The 17,074-nt window shown below is 38.1% G+C and overlaps 1 protein-coding gene and 1 long non-coding RNA gene across 12 annotated transcripts in view; both read left to right on the forward strand.

The window, feature by feature from the left end:
* Nucleotides 1–17,074, forward strand: part of Fhit (fragile histidine triad diadenosine triphosphatase) — a 1,507,501-nt gene that overhangs the window by 835,051 nt on the left and 655,376 nt on the right.
* Nucleotides 1–17,074, forward strand: part of LOC120097099 (uncharacterized) — a 78,104-nt gene that overhangs the window by 27,693 nt on the left and 33,337 nt on the right. For all 4 annotated transcript variants that reach the window (XR_005494339.2, XR_010058098.1, XR_010058099.1 and 1 more), the window contains exon 1: nt 1–17,074. This exon is cut by the window's left edge; it is cut by the window's right edge. This is a non-coding gene — a long non-coding RNA (uncharacterized LOC120097099).

Consider the following 17,074-nt stretch of genomic DNA (forward strand, 5'->3'; position numbering starts at 1 on the left):
TTTGACTTCCTTCACCTCACAGGTTGAATTCTGATTCGTGGAATTCTCTTTGGGGAAAAAAACGCCTCTCTTTTTTGCATGGGGGCATATGCTTAAATTTAGAATGAAATGTCTCTCGAGTGGCCTGAGGGTACCTGTGCATTAATGCAGAAATTGGTATTAGGATAAAATCTTGAACAATTAGGGATAAGTATCTAAAACTCAATTAACCTTTGGCAGTTTCCCCCAAAGCAGTTATGAGCTTTCATTTTCACTACTGCTGAATTAAATAGATTTTTTTCTTTTTCTTTTGGTCATTGCATAATCAGAGACAAAGGTCAGTCTTTGCTAGACCTGTATTAGACATGAGTACAAGCAGTTCTGTAAGGGCTACAGACAGACACCATGAGCTCGTGCAGTTGCTCTGTGTATTTGAATCTGTGTTGGGTCTCCCTTGAAGTTAATTCATGATGGTGAAACAAACTTTCAAGCCAAGGCTTTGAGGTCTTGATTCATGACAAAATGACCATGAACTCTGTGTGATTGACATGACCCAAAATCCCAAAGGTTAGGCACTGCTGATGACAGGTCAAGACCCAGTCTGCTTTTCTAGAGACAAGAAAGATAATGTTGCATGTATCTTGAAATCACCTAAACTTTAAACAGCATTCATCACATTAGTTTGATGTGTTCAATTTGTGTAGGTTGTTATGTGGTTTTCACAGGCATTTCCCCCTTTAAAATATTGCTAAATGACATTAGGTGGAAATGTCTTGCCTTCTCAACCTTGAAATAATACATTGAAGGGACTCGACCTTTCATGAGAAGGGTTTGAAGAGCCATGAACCCTGGATAGTGTTGTTTTGTAGTACACATGTTCGTGTATAGTATGGCCTGAGAAGAAATTGTAGCCAGGTATTGATATTACATGCCTTTCTATTATTTCACAGATGACTTATTTGGATGAAAACTGGGTTTTGTGATAGTTGTCTTTTTCAGTACTCTATTTGTTTCAGAATCCTGATACAGGGGGGATTTTTCTTTTCTTTTCTTTTCTTTTTCACTCTTTTTTTTCATCATCTTTATTAAATTGGGTATTTCGGATTTACATTTTGATTGTTATTCCCATTCCCAGTTTCTGGGCCAACATCCTCCTAACCCCTCAACCCTCCCCTTCTCTATGGGTGTTACCCTCCCCATCCTCCCCCCATTACCGCCCTCCCCCCAACAATCACATTCACTGGGGGTTCAGTCTTGGCAGGACCAAGGGCTTCCCCTTCCACTGGTGCTCTTACTAGGCTATTCATTGCTACCTATGAGGTTGGAGCCCAGGGTCAATCCATGTATAGTCTTTGGGTAGTGGCTTAGTCCCTGGAAGCTCTGGTTGGTTGGCACTGTTGTTCATATGAGGTCTCAAGCCCCAGGGATTTTTCTTAACACATTTAAACCTTCACCAATTAATTGTGGCATTAATCTATGAGTTGTTACAAGACATATGAGTTATTCAATTTCCCTTTATTCTCCAACGTTTTAGGATGACAGGGAAAGGACCTTGCATTGAGAATTCTATATGCAGGTGCTTTGGCAAAGGCTAGTCCTCTTTGGCTTTTCCTCACATAAGTAGATCCTCCCAGTAATGAGCCATCTAACCATCGGAACTCTGGTTTTCATAGAGACTATTAGTCATCTGTATGTGATCTAACTTTCCCAACATGTTAGCAGTTCCATGGTGGAAGATACTTCAACTATAAAGTATAAACCTTGTACATGGAGAAACAGATACCTAAATTAGCATTCAAAAAACAGACCAATCACATTTCCCACTAAAACTAACCAGCATTGCTTTGTAGGTCTCTCATCTTTAGAGGCACTGCTCACTTTTCTGTGCTATATCATTTTCAATAAGGGGTACTAAAAACATCTGCATTGTATATTGTATTATGTTAATATATGCTTTCATTTTTCATATATTTGCTTTCATTTTCAAAGATGGCAGGAAATAACTTTATGAGTATTTGCCTCTGGCAAAGTTAATGTATTTTTAAAGGGTTTACAAAATTAGTTCCCTTGATCCAAAGCTGAACGGCATCATTTTGCTTGGCGCAAGCAGGGGGTGGGGTGCATCTTTGTGTTCCCCTTGCCTATGCTATCTTAAACTATAGTACAGATTCATTTTGCATTGTTTTGTATTTTATAAAAATTGCCAGTATTTTAATAGCAAGAGCAAGTTTAAAGAAACCTGAAATTGCTTTTCCTGGTCAGTTATATTCTATGTGTATGCATATTAACACAGGTCTCTCTGTCTCTCTGTGTCTCTGTCTCTGTCTCTGTCTCTGTCTCTCTCTCTCTCTCTCTCTCTCTCTCTCTCTGTACATGTGTGTGCATGCATGCATGTGCCTGTGTGTGTGTGTGTGTGTGTGTCTGTGTGTCTGTGTGTCTGTGTGTCTGTGTATGGGTTAAAGATCAGTGGCAGACCCATTTCTTTAAACGTGAATGTTACCAAACATTGGTAGCATTTTTCTATGCTTTTCTAGAGAATACATACCTTGTAAACAGCTTGTATATCCATTTCGTGATAAATTTTCTTCTGAACCACTTAGTCTAGAAATGACATGGGAGTGGGAAGAGACCTAATGAATACTTGAAACCCAGACTCTGGGCAGGAGGTCTACAGAACATGAAAATAACTTAAATGTAAGCTATTATGTTTTGCTTTTTAAAATTGTATGAGTTTTGCCTGTATTCATGGCCCTGTCCCACATGTCTGTAGTGCTTTCAAAGGCCAAAGATGTCAGATATCTCAGAACTGGAAATCAAACATCAGTCTTTTGGCAGAAGAGTCAGAGTTCTTAATTGCTAGGTTTTCTCTTCAGGCCTACTACATATGCCTGTTTCCTTTTTACATGCCTGTTTTAAGACTGGAGACTATATCAGTTCTATCAATATTGCTCTGCTTATATATATAAAGTGTAGTTATGTTGGGGATTTGCTTAAGAATCATGAGTATACACCAACAATTAAAAACTATTGTAGAATCTTTAGTGTACATTTCTTTTTGTAAATTAAAAATCCTTCTATGCTTGAAAGTGAGGTTAAGTGCTGCCTACCATACATACAGGAAGGGGCTCCATTCACATCAACACACACACACACACACACACACACACACACACACACACACACACACACAAAATGGGCACATTCTATTATTACATCAATCTCATTAGAAAGGTCACTGATTTTTTCAAAGATGAAAAGTAGCAGAATGAAGTGAACTCATAGACTCCATCCATTCACCTTCGTGATGAACAGGATTAGTTGTATAAACTCCAACCCCTCCTCAGCTTTCCTGCTTCATGGCTTACTGACTTTAACCTCTTAGTTCATGGCAGCCAGAACTGCTTACATGAGGTTGTGAAAAAGGAGGGATTTAGAGAAGACTGTTCTATTGGCCTGTGGTGTAGACTGTTGCACTGAGTTCCTTAGTCTACTGATATCTGGGCTACTTTTCCTAGTAACCAGTAGGCATTAAGCACTGCAGTTCCATTTATCATCCAGAAAAACTTAGTCCCTCCATCAGCCAAGAAAATCTGAACATACACTCAATCTGGTCACATCCATCTTCTGCTTTAGAAACTATCCACAGCCCCTGTTGTGTTCTGCATGACGTTCTAAGTTCTTAGGAGTGGCTCTGATCTCCTGCCATATTCTTTATCTACTCACATAGCACGTCTTGCTTTCTCTGTTGCTCTATATTCCTTACATGTAGCAGGCTTCTTTCTCATCAGACGCTGATTATCTGAGGTCTCACCAAGGCCTTATCATTCATTGCATCTTGACCTCAGTGCTGTATATTCCTGTTCTCTTTCCATCACTAAATACTCTTCCGTCTCCCCACACACAGCTAGATCTGGTCAGCTCCATAGTTATTCTGTGACCATTACCACAAGTGCAATCAGATGATTTTAGGCCATAAACTAGGACCATTGTCTACTGAACTGGAAGCTGCTGAGTGAAAGGTAGGTTCTGAGCAGTTTATATCAATGACTCGATCACCTTCTTTTGTATGTGAAACATTAAAGTATTTATTGAACATCTGTTCAGTAAATAAGGTGAATGGGGTTTTAGAGATATTTCAAATTTTTGGTTTGGCAGAATTTTTTTTAGCATATAAACAATTTCTTCACTGTTTGATTATGAAACCCAACACCCGTGGATTAAATTCTTTTCTGTTGACTTAAATCTTTATAACCAGCCTAATCCTTTGATTTCCACTCTGAAGGTACTGAATTCAATATCAAAAGAAACTTTAATTTCAGGGGAAGTGCGCTGATCATATCAGACTTCAACAAACACAGTTTTTACAGAGTCTGTGTGAAAGTCGGAGCTCTAGATAAGGAAAAAATAAAAGTCATCCCAAAGTAATCTCAGAATGGAAGATAAAAGACACAGCTTGTTACAAAGAGGTTAATGCATATGGAAGCAGATGTTACTTAGTTCATATATTTTTTTGCCACCAGGAAGCCAAGAGCTTCTGGGTGTTTGTTCAGTGAAGTAGATCAGGCTCAATTTGCACTTGTGAAACATTTTTTGGACTAATGATGGAGAATCCTCAAACACGACCACGTCAGAAGTAGAGGAGGGAACGAGACTAGGAAGAGAAACGAAAATGAAGAGGAATGAAGCAAATGAATCTGCCCTGCTAACTTTACATCTTAATAGGCAAGTCACAGGTGTCCCAAGCCTTGGATTAATGTTCCACTAATATATATTTATACATGTTGATAAAGAATTAAAAGGTGATATTGTTGAATGGGTGGGGCTGCATCTTCCACGTTGGGAAGGTTGCTTTAGATAAAGATTAACATCGTATTTCTTTTCATGCCATTTCAGAGAAGCAGATGAAGTGTTCAGTAAGCTCAGAGCCTTGGAGCTTGGAAATAGCATTGCCATAGTCAAGGCTTTGGCATTTGTTCTAGCACATGCTTAGAGACCATCTTGATAAGGCTAGAGGAAACATGCATGCTATCTCAAAGCTGTCTCACAATGTCAAGACTGATGTAATAAATGCTAAGTTCAAAAAACTATGGTATTAAAATACAGGCTGTATTACCAGCAATTCCTCGACATGTTTTATATAATAGTAAGGATTCTGTTAGCAAAGTAAGGTTGTTACTAGGTAAGTAACTAGGTAAGCCTTACCTGTTCAGTGAGCATTACGCTGCTAAGAAAGGGAGGGGGTGTGTGTTTAAATGTTCAACTAAACTGACATACTTGCCACTCAGTTGTTCTATCAACCTTGCTAGCATCTTTGTAAAAGACCATAAAACCAGTGGTTAGCATTGCAATTGCTAGGGGCTTTAAAAAATGTAGTTTGGGACTAATGCTGTAATGTTCTATATACTGGGAATGAAATTATAGAAAAGAATGATAATGAATATGAAATACAACTTTTGACTTTCATTAGGGTTGGAAAGCAAAAGGAAAGACCTAACAATTACTGCCCTTTGAGGAATCCATTGTGATACACAGTGGTTCATTTGGTCTGGTCGGATATCATAATCATTTTCTTGGATAACTGCTATGAGACTGAAACATATTTATCATCTGTCTATCTATCTATCTATCTATCTATCTATCTATCTATCTATTCATCTATCATCTGTCTGTCTGTCTGTCTGTCTGCCTATTCATTCTCACAGAATCTCTTTGAGGATGTGTGCTAGGTTTAAACTTGTGATCTTCCTGTCTTGACCTCCTGAGAGTTAAGCTTACTAGAGCACACCATCATGCCTGGTTAACATATTTTATGATTAAATAGAATATTTTTTGTTTCTTTCACAAGAAGATTCTAATATCACTTTGTTACAACTCCTGGAGTGTCAAACTTTGGGCAACATTAGAGACAGCACTCTCTGTGCAGGAAATTGATTCTAAGAAATAAAGGTATCCAATGTCAGAGACAAAAGCAGAACTGGATCTCTGCAGGGATGCCCTGTGCTGATCCTCGATCCTTGTTTTTAGGTTGCCTCATCTATGTGAGGACCCAGTGACAAATATTTCAGAGTGATCCTGAAGCTAAGTGACACCATTCCTGTGAATATTCCTTACCTTGCTTCTCATAATGCTGATTAAATAATGTCTAAAATTAGAATTACTAACATCATCATCTGTTCACATCTTTATTAAACAGCTGCTCTAAACTTCAAAGATGGGACCTAGTCCAACAGTGTTGACCCTTTTCCACCATGTTTTTCACAGACTCCAGTATTAGATATGTCCCTATCAGGGCATATACAGTACTTCACAAGGACAATATATCTGGTTGCTTCCTGCTCTGTATATTGAATGAGTTTAAGATTGAGAGAAAAGCTCAAAGAGGTAAATGAAAGATGATTTCTAACTCTTAGTTTATCAAAAGTACACCTTTGGGTAGGTCTAAGATCTTAGGTTCCTATTGCAACCGTTATTAAATTATATTAAAGAAAAAGCTGTAGCAGGTCATGGAAGAATAACAAACTTGTCATATCCCAATACACTTGAAAGCACTGAGTACAGGAGGGACACTTGGGCTGTTGTTTTAACTCATAGGGAGGCTAGGCCTTGGGGTGTTGTCTTGAGCACGTTTGCTGAAGTAACTGTTAGTGAAAGCCCAATAGCAAGAAGATGTCTACCGTAGAAACATAGAAGGGGGCAAGCATTCAAGACAATTAAATAGAACCTGAAGGATTGCAGAGAGGAAATACGTTCTTATGTCAGCTCTTAGTCCTGATTTCTTTGCCTGAGCTCAAGTTCTAAATGAATTTGACTTTAGAAAACATGAAGTCATTTTGAATCTCGGCCAAAAATGTTGTTAATTCAAGCTTACCTCCATAAAGTTAATACAGATGACATAAGGTTTTTCTAACATTGCCTCTTCTTACAAATTATATAAGCCAAAGGAAGCCCTAGAGATAGAAAATGAAGGTCCTAAGCTCTGAGACATAGGTGATGAATTTGTTGCTACGGTGAACCTTAGCTTGTTAGGATAATATAGATACGATGCAAACATATACATAAAAAAGTCATTGCTTGCATGAGTAATCTTGGCTTTCACTCTGTGGCTTAAGAGCTATTATGTAAAATTATTTTGAATTTTTCATGTTGGTCATTTTGATTAGGCTTTCTTGTGAACAGTGTTGTCTCTAAGATTGACAACTGAAATAAACACATCTAATTGGTCCTCTAACTTTTAATCAACTTACTGTGAAGACTGAATGCTTTTGCTGTGGTAAAATAAAAATTGTTGAATAGTTACACAGTAGTGAAACACTGTAAATTTTGAAAAAGTGTAAAGCTTTGGGCAACAGACAGTGGAGCTATGATCCTTGGAGGGAAATAAATAGGAGATCCTAGGATACACAGGAAGAGTTAGAGGTGATCACAGAAGACAGCAGAGAGCCCAGTGACTTGAGACATTCAGCAGGGTCAGAGCTGCTGAAGAGACTGCAGTTTAAGGATAAGGTTTCTGTAGAGGAGAAAACTATGCTAGGCAATCCCAGAAGTGGCATCTTGAGGGATCTTTCTATGCCACTGGCCTTTTATGCTGAGCTGAGAATGTGCAGATTTGGACTCTACGAGGCCTACTAGAGAGTGACTGAAGATGATCTGAGTATCCTGAATGGCTTACAAGCTTAGTTGAGACAATAGACATGGCACAACAAGGTATAACATAGGAGAATGTGCCACTAAAATAAAGAAAAAGTTCCAGGAAATCTGTTTTAAAAAAAATGAGAACAAATCTAAAAGCATCAAGGCCATGTGTTAATAACCTGAGAACTGGAGCAGTGCTCATTATATATGTGCGCAATTGACATCAGAAGATGTCAGTGAACTTAGAGCTATAGCAATTGGAGTCTTCAAATTTAAAGGAGAAAGGAAGAAGTGAGAATGAAAAACTAAACTATTTTTAAGTCAAAGGGTCACAGATTAGGTGGCAATGCTATTATAAAGTTTCTAGCAAAATACAAGCTAGTTTGAAAGATCAAAACTTTCTTGAAGTTATAAAAAGCGCTGACTCTATAATGAAATAATTGACAAACTGGACTTGCTTAAAAGTAAAATCTTTTGCTCATCAAAAGATCCAGAGAATGGAAAGATACTGGCAAGTTACAGACTCAAGGACAGCACCATAAGTATGTATGTTGGAGAAAGGGCATGCGTTCCAATGAATATAGCCCTTAAACTCCAGCAGCTTAATGATAGATATCAAATAGCCAATTTTATGTGAAAGGACAAAGCTTTGACTATAGATAGTGCCTGACGTTAAAATTTTAGATGTATGTGTATGTATTCAAATTATCAATAAGCTCATTGAGATCCTTAGTATCATTTTCATGAAAGAAGAAAATAATGAAAACTAAATTAGAAATTCAATACAGCTCAATATCGTGCTAAGAGATAACACTATAGATTATTTGGTGACTGAGGGCATTCTGTATAGCAGTTCCTAAATTTTATTTTTTTAGATAATTAAAAATACCCCTTATTATCTAGCAGGTCTCCTGTTTGAAATTGGCCAAGACAAGGGAGGCATATACTCACAAAAGATCTCTACCCAGATGCTCAAAGTCACTCTTCTAATAAAGAGCTCAATCAACGTGAGAATAGTTGGGCTTGAATATTCATTTGGGCAATAAAATGCTAGTCCCCAGTTCAAAAAAGCAACTTGTTTCATGTGTGCATATAGTAAGTAGGTGAAATAAAGTCAACACAAAACCCTGTGGCCTCTGCTGTTGTATTTATATTAATTTCAGAAGCAGCTGAATCCATGATGGCAGAAATCCAGCATCTGTTATAGAAGTGGTGGCTAGAGCTGTGCCCAGGAAAGCTTTTTAGGGCTGTGTACATGTTCCTGTGAGTCTTGATTTCATGTGTATATACATTTATCTTCAGGCTCAATTGAGGATTCTATAGATTTTTCTATCTGTAAAACCTACTTAAGTTACTTAAAACATAGTTTAATTTTTCAAATTACATTTATTTGGGGTGAGAGAGATGGCCCCGAGGTGGAGAATATTAATTGCTCTTGTAGAAGACCCAGTTTCATCTCCTAGCTCCCCTGTGATAACTCACAACGATCCAGAACTCCAGGTCCAGTTTGCTACTGTCATTTGTCCTCCAGTGGTACTAGGCGTGCATGTACTACAAAGACATGCATGCAAACAATGAATTCATGTACATAAAATAAAAACTACATGTATTTATTATTTGCATGTGTGCATGAGTGACACAATTAAACTCAATGTTTCAGACTTGATATCTTTACCCACTGAGTCCTCTCTCCACCTTGTGATTGGCTGTTTTTGCTTGCTTGTTTGTTTGTTTTTAAAACAAAACACACTGAAATAATGAATGCAAATTCATCACTGTGATTTGTGTACAATGAACTTAGGCCAATGTGTTCATAAAATTATGAAGTGTTTAAAACATGCAGAGTACTTTTTGGATATGAATACATTCTAGGGGAGGGGACTACCGCTTTGGCTCAGTGTGTAAAGGCACTTGTTGCATGAGTCTGACAGTAAGTTTGTTCTCCAGAAACCTCTGGAAGTTGGAAGGAGAGACCTAACTTCCATATGTGTACTCACGCACATACACATCAAACACAACAATAATAAATAAAGTCAAAAATAAGAATATGACCTGGAAGGGTTCACCAGTCCTTGATTTTGTTTGAGTTTTCGTACTTCTTATTTTATTTTTCTTAAGGGTAAAGGATTGCCTAAGGTTTCCAGGGATTATTTAAATAATGAAATTCCTTTTTGTAAAACCGATATATTTCTCAAACAGTGTACTGAAATGGAATATTCCTTGAATTCTTGTTCATAAAACAATCTGAAAGAACGTTGGGGAATATTAGCTACTTGGGGACTATCCGGAAATGGGCTCCTGATTGAGTAACACACCCTAGAAAATTGAAGCCATTAGTCTGGGTGATGAGAAACCAGGAAGGACTATGACCTGACCTAATTGAAAAGAACAGATGATAAAACATTAACAACCGTGATCCTCTGAGAAGGAAATTGAAACGGCCAGCCCAGTGTCTGCTAGCATTTAGTATTGTTAGGGGAATGCTGAGTTCATTTTTACAGATTAGTGCTTCACCGATGAGGATAGGTGATAATGGAGTAACATGAAAAACCCTCGTTCCTCTTCCGGTCTCCTCAGAGCTCAGTTTGCCATGCTTAGATATGTACTGTGCTACTTTGCGCATATATAGCCTTAGGCTATAGAAGTAGGGTAGGGGTAGTACCCTATAAAGGAGAAAGGTGGGATAAGGTACCTTCAGCTCTTTGATAATGGGGTGGCATTCAGCTAGTTAGCTTAGTCTTCCTGAGCTTGTCTGAGCAGGTTGCTATAGGATCAGGTGACGCATATAACATAGACAAGGCAGAACAGTAACAAACCTATCTTTTCCTGATGATTCACCCCAGAGGGGAGTTGATAGACATGTGAGGTTTGCAGGGCCCTATTTTCTAAAATGAAAAGAGAGACTAGAAAGCAATAGCTATCCCTTGGTAAATGCAGACTGGCCATCTTCCTGAAGTTAGGCATGTGCTTTGTTTCAAGTCCCAGTGTTTGGGGCCTTGAGTGGAATCCAAATTGCTGGTCATGGACACGTTAAAGAGGCTTTAGCAGATGCAGACATTGCATGCTGTATGGAGTGAGCCGGCAAACAGCTGTAATTTGTTGTTTCATATTTTCATGAAAGGACACAAATGTTCTATATCTAAATCGAATGAGACTTAAATGAAGTTGTTGAAATTCAGATCCAAATCATTTTAAAAATACCAAAGTAAGAGTTGACTTTATTAGCCACTGTGGTTGAAAAATAAAAGTGAAGAACTAAATTGTTAAATCTTTGGAATTCTACAAAGGGACAATAGATATTTTCCCTGACTAGATGGTCTTCCAAATTCTGAGGTTAGAATTTGCCTATGACAGTAATGCAGCCTTGATTGGAAACAAACAAATGGATATGAATTATGGGTGGGAGAGGAAATATATTAGAACACAACAGGAAACAGGAAACAGAGTTTCTCTAATAAGTATTAAGCTGTTTGAGTCAGCTACTCTTTGTGTGTGTGTGTGTGTGTGTGTGTGTGTATGTGTGTGTGTGTGTGTATTTTAAAAGTTACTTGGGATGGACTTTAAAACTCTTGTAACTATATAAAATGAACTACCTAACATGTAATTTTTATTTTCAAAGTCTGCATCCTGGATAATCACTCAGTTACATATTGCTACAACGAATAAATGAATATGTTTTTCCTTTGTACACAGAAGGAGGAATGCTTTTATGCATAAAGTATAGGATTTTTCTGAGGGCCAAGTAAGACGCATTAGAGGGTAAAGCGTTTGCTACCAAGACTCTCCCTGGGATCCACATGATGGGAAGACAACTGGCTTCTAAAAGTTGTACTCGCTTGCATGTTTGCACATGATATAAAGTCAATGAATAAATGTACAAACAGATCTTTTGTTTTGTTTCATATCTTGGGAGAACAACAGAGCTTTTTCTCTACATTGCCGACTTCTCTTTGTTGAGCTGCTACTACACAGAACCACTGTCCACACGACTGGCTCCTCTCTACCCTTCTAAGTTAGCTCATATATTTTTATCCCTGTATAGAATCACTATGTTACAGTCTCTGTCTTCTCCCCACTGCACTCATAAGGCATGATTTATTATTTATTTTGCATCTCTAATAGTTATAACATAGGATTCATATCCAGTGGATCTCTAGAAACTGTTTATGGGATGAAGGGATGAAATAATAAATGAATAGTGGGAAATTGGGTACCATTGTTGGGGTACATTTCAGAAATGTTCCAACAGGATAAGCCAGACAAAGGAGTGTAAGAGAGAGCTATTAAGAAAACTAGGAATGAAAAAGGCCACAAGAAGGCTCTTGTGATAATTCAGACTTATATTTGGTTGAGACATAAAACAAAGATCACGTGATAGGCACAAGTGAGTTCTGCTGTGAGGAGAGCATGATTTTGGACACTAATTCTGAATACAAAATTGAGGCAGCTCTCAATCAGATATTGTTTGCTAGTGCCAATGGGAGAAAAGAGACTCTATTGTAGAGCAGACTGACTGCAAAGAGAGACACTGATAGAAGAGCAATGTTCCGTTGGATGTGATGATTTTAAAGAATTTCTTAAGATAATATGATGAGGCAAAGAGACCAGTGTCTATGCTGCCTTGATATTTATCTATTATTTCGTGTGGTAGCTATTGTTGCCCTCCCTTGTGTGCTTAAAGTGAACCTTAAGGGGATCTTATTCTCTGTAGGTCAGTAAAAGTATTCAAAGCCAAGTATCCCAGGGTCAAACACTCAGATCTTTCTCTGTCCTCAATGTTATTCTTACCTGAGGAGATCACTTGCCCACCTGTACCTCAGTTCTCTTCCTTCTTGTTCCCACTACCTTCCTGAAAATCTCCTTCTCCTCCTCCTCCTCCTCTTGTTCCTCCTGCTCCTCCTCCTCTCTCTTCCACCTCCTTCTCTTTGTTATTTTGACCTTTGTAGATGACATTTGTCTGGTAGAAACCCAAACAGTTTATACCTTCTAAGGATGGTCTTTCAGGATTATTTCTTACATCGTTCGACTGAAATCTCTGGTCCTTCCATTGCTTAGTGTTTTGCTTACTTGTAGGGTATAGGTATGAACAGGAAGACTACAAAGACCAAAGTAAACCCCAAATGAAGGGGGTAGAAGATGCCTATTATAGAACATATTCAAAACCTTGCACATGTGTTTTGTTTGTTTCTTTGGGTGTATTCTTAAGCCATTGCAAACTATTGCTGTTTCCTTGGAGCAAAAAGGTTTTGAATGCCCCAGTGTTTGCACGGTGGATTTTTATCCCTGCTTTCTGCTAATTGCCTCATTTTGAATTTTGCACTAACCTTAGGTTTCACTGGCATCTGGCAGAGCCCTGTCTGTGTAGGTAAAAATGTTATACTTTGGATTCTTTCCTGAGGAAGGGCTCTTTGCAGGCTCTGTGAAAATAGACGTGAAATTTCATGTCACGAAGAAAATACCCTGTGATCAGCCTTCGAACTTTCAGCTTCTGCCTTTATGGGTAAAGACAAGTGATGTGCATGGGTTGCTATGGTGAAGAAGGAAGGGGGACTGGAGAATTATGAAAAGACATTTCAATATTCAAAGCAACAACACATTTGGGAAATTTACTTTTTGTGGTTTTGTTATTCAGTGATCATAAAGTCATCTAGTCTACTCAAGTCTGTGTAATGGCACAGTCTCCGCTGTGTCATTCTCCACCATGGCTTTTGGGAGGAGTTCTTTAGAACTGTGATAAGAGCCAACCAACCTGCCTGCATTTTTGGAAACCTGCTGTGTCCCTAATGCTGAACAAGCCCCAATGGGACACTGTTCCTGACATAATGATCTGTTTATCTCTTGTTTTCTGTCCCATTGCTTAGACAGATAGACTGCAAACATGTGAATTGGTGAATGTAACTTTGTCTTTTGAGACACCTCTGGACAGAACAAAAGAAGCCTAACATCTGTTGGGTATGTCGTTTAACTTACATCTCTCATCAATTCCAAGTTAGCTAACATGAGTTCTCCGTTTTCAAGAGGACTCAGGCACAACGCAGGTGAATAATCTCCCCAGGGGCATGCAGTGGGCACAGAGTAGAGTCAGCTTATAGCCCAGAGCACAAACTTCTGGTTAATGTGCCACAAAAAGGTCCCAGCCAGCAGAGTAAGGTATGAATGCCAGGGAGTTGGAATCTCTTTTATTTGAGCTTGCTTTTCATTCTCTTCCCTCTCTTTGCTTGGCAATGGGTATTTCTCTGCTTTGTTCCTGAAGTGCAGCTGCCCCTTACATTAGGATACCATGATCTTCATAGTGTCCTGAATCTTCCACTGTTTGCTTGTTTAATCTACTTTGTTGTCATTTTAACTGTAATGGTACACTGCTCATCTCAATTGTTTATACCAAGTGTGTGGACAGAATAAGGCCTCTTTCTTTCTCTTTATCTTCTGCACCTCCTCGCTGAGACGGAAGTGCTTTCTTGGTTTCATTGCATCAAAGGATCACAGAATGCAGTAATGCCAAGTTATAGAATGCATTTTTTGGCATATAACTCTAGAAGGGAAATCTCCTGGTTAAGAGAAGACATCCAACTTCCTGGAACAGTCACAGACAATTGTGACCTGCCTACTATGAGTACCAGAAACCAAACCTGGGCTTTCCACAAGAGCAGTATACACCATGCCATTCTTTAACTTCACTGTGTTCTCATGTTACTACTATTCAATCATGGAATCCACTTTTATGGCCTTATCAAATTTTGATGACTTTTCAAAATCTCCAACATCATAATCCAATTTATGCCTTGTCTGCCTTAAAACATCACAAAATACTCCCATGAATTCTCAAAGGATGCAAACTTTACTACAGTCATAGCAGTGAGTATACATATATGGGAAGTAAGAGCATTGAAGGTTCAGTGTTGATGGGCTCAGGTATACACTGGACTCTTAGACCCCTGTGAGTAGGTATGAGACCATTGTGTAGAAAGTTAGGTATGTGCTGTGAGTTCTGTCTTCAGAATATCTTGAATTCATAAGCATTTAGTGTCTTGAATGCCAAGGCTAAGAACTACATAGTGAAGGAATGGCTAAGTTAACCATCTTCATCCAGAAGAATCCTACAGTTTAATGCCCTGTCTGTCAAAGAATATTATCAAAACATTCAGATGGCTTCTTGAGACACATAGTAGTAAACTTCATCTCCAGAGTCTGACATTCAGGAGTTCTGGACTGGGGTTGTATAAATTTAATTTCTAACATGCTTTGAGGTAAAGTGGGTTTTGCTCCTCCTGGACCAAATATTGAGAGCCATGCATCAGCTGAGAAATGTGAGAAATCATATCTCAAATCTGACCCATGGAGACTGAAATATACAGAATACCAAGTTATCCTCAAAAGATGCTCTTGCCCAGGGCACATCTATGATGGCTGAGGGGTTACCTTAATGAAAGCCATATATGGGCCATAGCTCACAGTCTTACAAGATCTATTTTGAAATACATTAAACTTATATGAGTATGAAAACATATACTACATGGAGTAATGTGACTATGTGAAGCATCTAATATGTAATTCTATATTGTGAAAATCTCCCTGGTCAATCTTCATGGTAAGATAGCATTGTCCACAGAACATCATTTATTGTACTAGACTCCATGAAGGTAGTCTTGGCCAATGCTTGTTTGCGGGAGACTAGGACCTTTGAAGCAGTTTCAAATTGTTTAATCATTTAAGAATGCATGGTGAGTGTTTTGGTCCAATCAGAACTTACTATGAATCAAAAGATCACAAAGGAATAAAAACAACTTGATCCTGAGCCAGACTCAGTGGTGTGTTTTCCTTCTACACACAGTTTCTGCCTTACTTACATGCATAACTGCTACAATTTGGACCAGACTCTTCAGTTCTGTGTTATCAGTCTGTTACATGCAAGCACATGGACCAGGTTCTTAGAAGGCCCACCCTTAACATCAGATACATATTCTCTGTGTAAACTATTTGAGGTAAAGACTTGAAAGAATCCTCAAAGGCTCAAATTCTCATTCTAGGTCTCATTAAAAGTCTTTAGATCTATACAGGTATCTGGTACCAGGTTTTGTTTTGACAGTTTGCCTCCTGCTTTATCAAAGCTTTTGTAGGACTTCTATTGAGAAATAGGATGCTACAGGGTGCCATTATCTTAATGGAATGGACCCACTCATGACTGGGGTAGAATGGCATGACAGTTACCTACACTAGTCTTGTAATTCTCCATTTTCATGTTATGCAAAAAAGTACAAGGGATTTGTCCTTTCTGGTAAACTCAATTCTACATTAGGTTCTTCTTTGAAGAACCTACAGGGTCAGTTCCTGTATTGTCACCATTGGATTTGTTACAGTGAAAGGAATGAAGTTGAGTTAGTAAAAGGAGTTACTTCAATTGTATGCATTCAACACTGGAAGATGTGCTTGGCAAGAGCAACTAATCCTGGAGCATTGATATTTTCCATGATGGTCTGCCTTGTTAGCTTTTAGTGCTGTGAAGGACTGATGAAGCGAATTTCTTAATTGTTGGCAAACTCAACACAGCACATTCTTAAACAATTACTCATGTAATATTAGCTTATTACTTCATAATACCTTTAGTTTTTCATAACTTCCAGTTGCCTTCTCTGACAGAGTGTTGAACCACAGTGCTTTTCTGTGTCACAGTGGCATGTTTTATCTTCTGAACTTGGCTTCATTGTTGTCAACTGTTTTAATTTGCCTTTACATGTCATATGTTTAGATAATAATTAGCAAATAATTCATGGATTAAAGGAAGCATTGAGAAGGATCTGAAGGAAGAAGAAAAATTAAAAGTATGGAAGTACTTTAAAAAGTACTACCTACTTTTTAAAAAGAATTATAAACTACAACCATGTCTTCTATTGTAATGACTGTCCTAGTAGGTGTTGTGTATCAGTTGGCATTTGTCATCTCTATTTGTCAAGATGGATTTTTAAAAACTGGTTGTGATAAATGGAAGGAAATGTAGTATTTCTATATTTGAACCAATTTGTTCATTTGCAGGCAGCTGCTCCTGATTGTGTCTTTGCACGTCCATTGAGTCTAGAATCTATCTCACTTAGGATTCTAATTTAGTCTTTCAATTTTTTATTTCATGTAGGTATATTTAAGTATGTATGGACTTACATTTTTATCATTTAATGTCATTTTCTTGCTTTCCTTTTTTTTTGAAAAACTGAAGCCATCTGTTTAGTCAACATGCAAAATTGATGGATATGAAACTCAAAAAGTTCATAATGACAACTAAATAACAGATGACAAATTAGATAAGAACGAGTCATTAAGTTGGCCTATAAAAGGACAGCCATCTGTGCTACTAAACCATCTTCCCATTGATGGCAGCGATCATCTCCCAAGTTCATGACAGCAGAGAATTTACAGAAGAAGATGGGAAGCTTGTAAATTGAGAAGTCCAACTGGATGTTGGGCAATCAGT

This window comes from Rattus norvegicus, chromosome 15 (genome assembly GCF_036323735.1).
Source record: "Rattus norvegicus strain BN/NHsdMcwi chromosome 15, GRCr8, whole genome shotgun sequence".
NCBI lineage: Eukaryota > Metazoa > Chordata > Mammalia > Rodentia > Muridae > Rattus > Rattus norvegicus.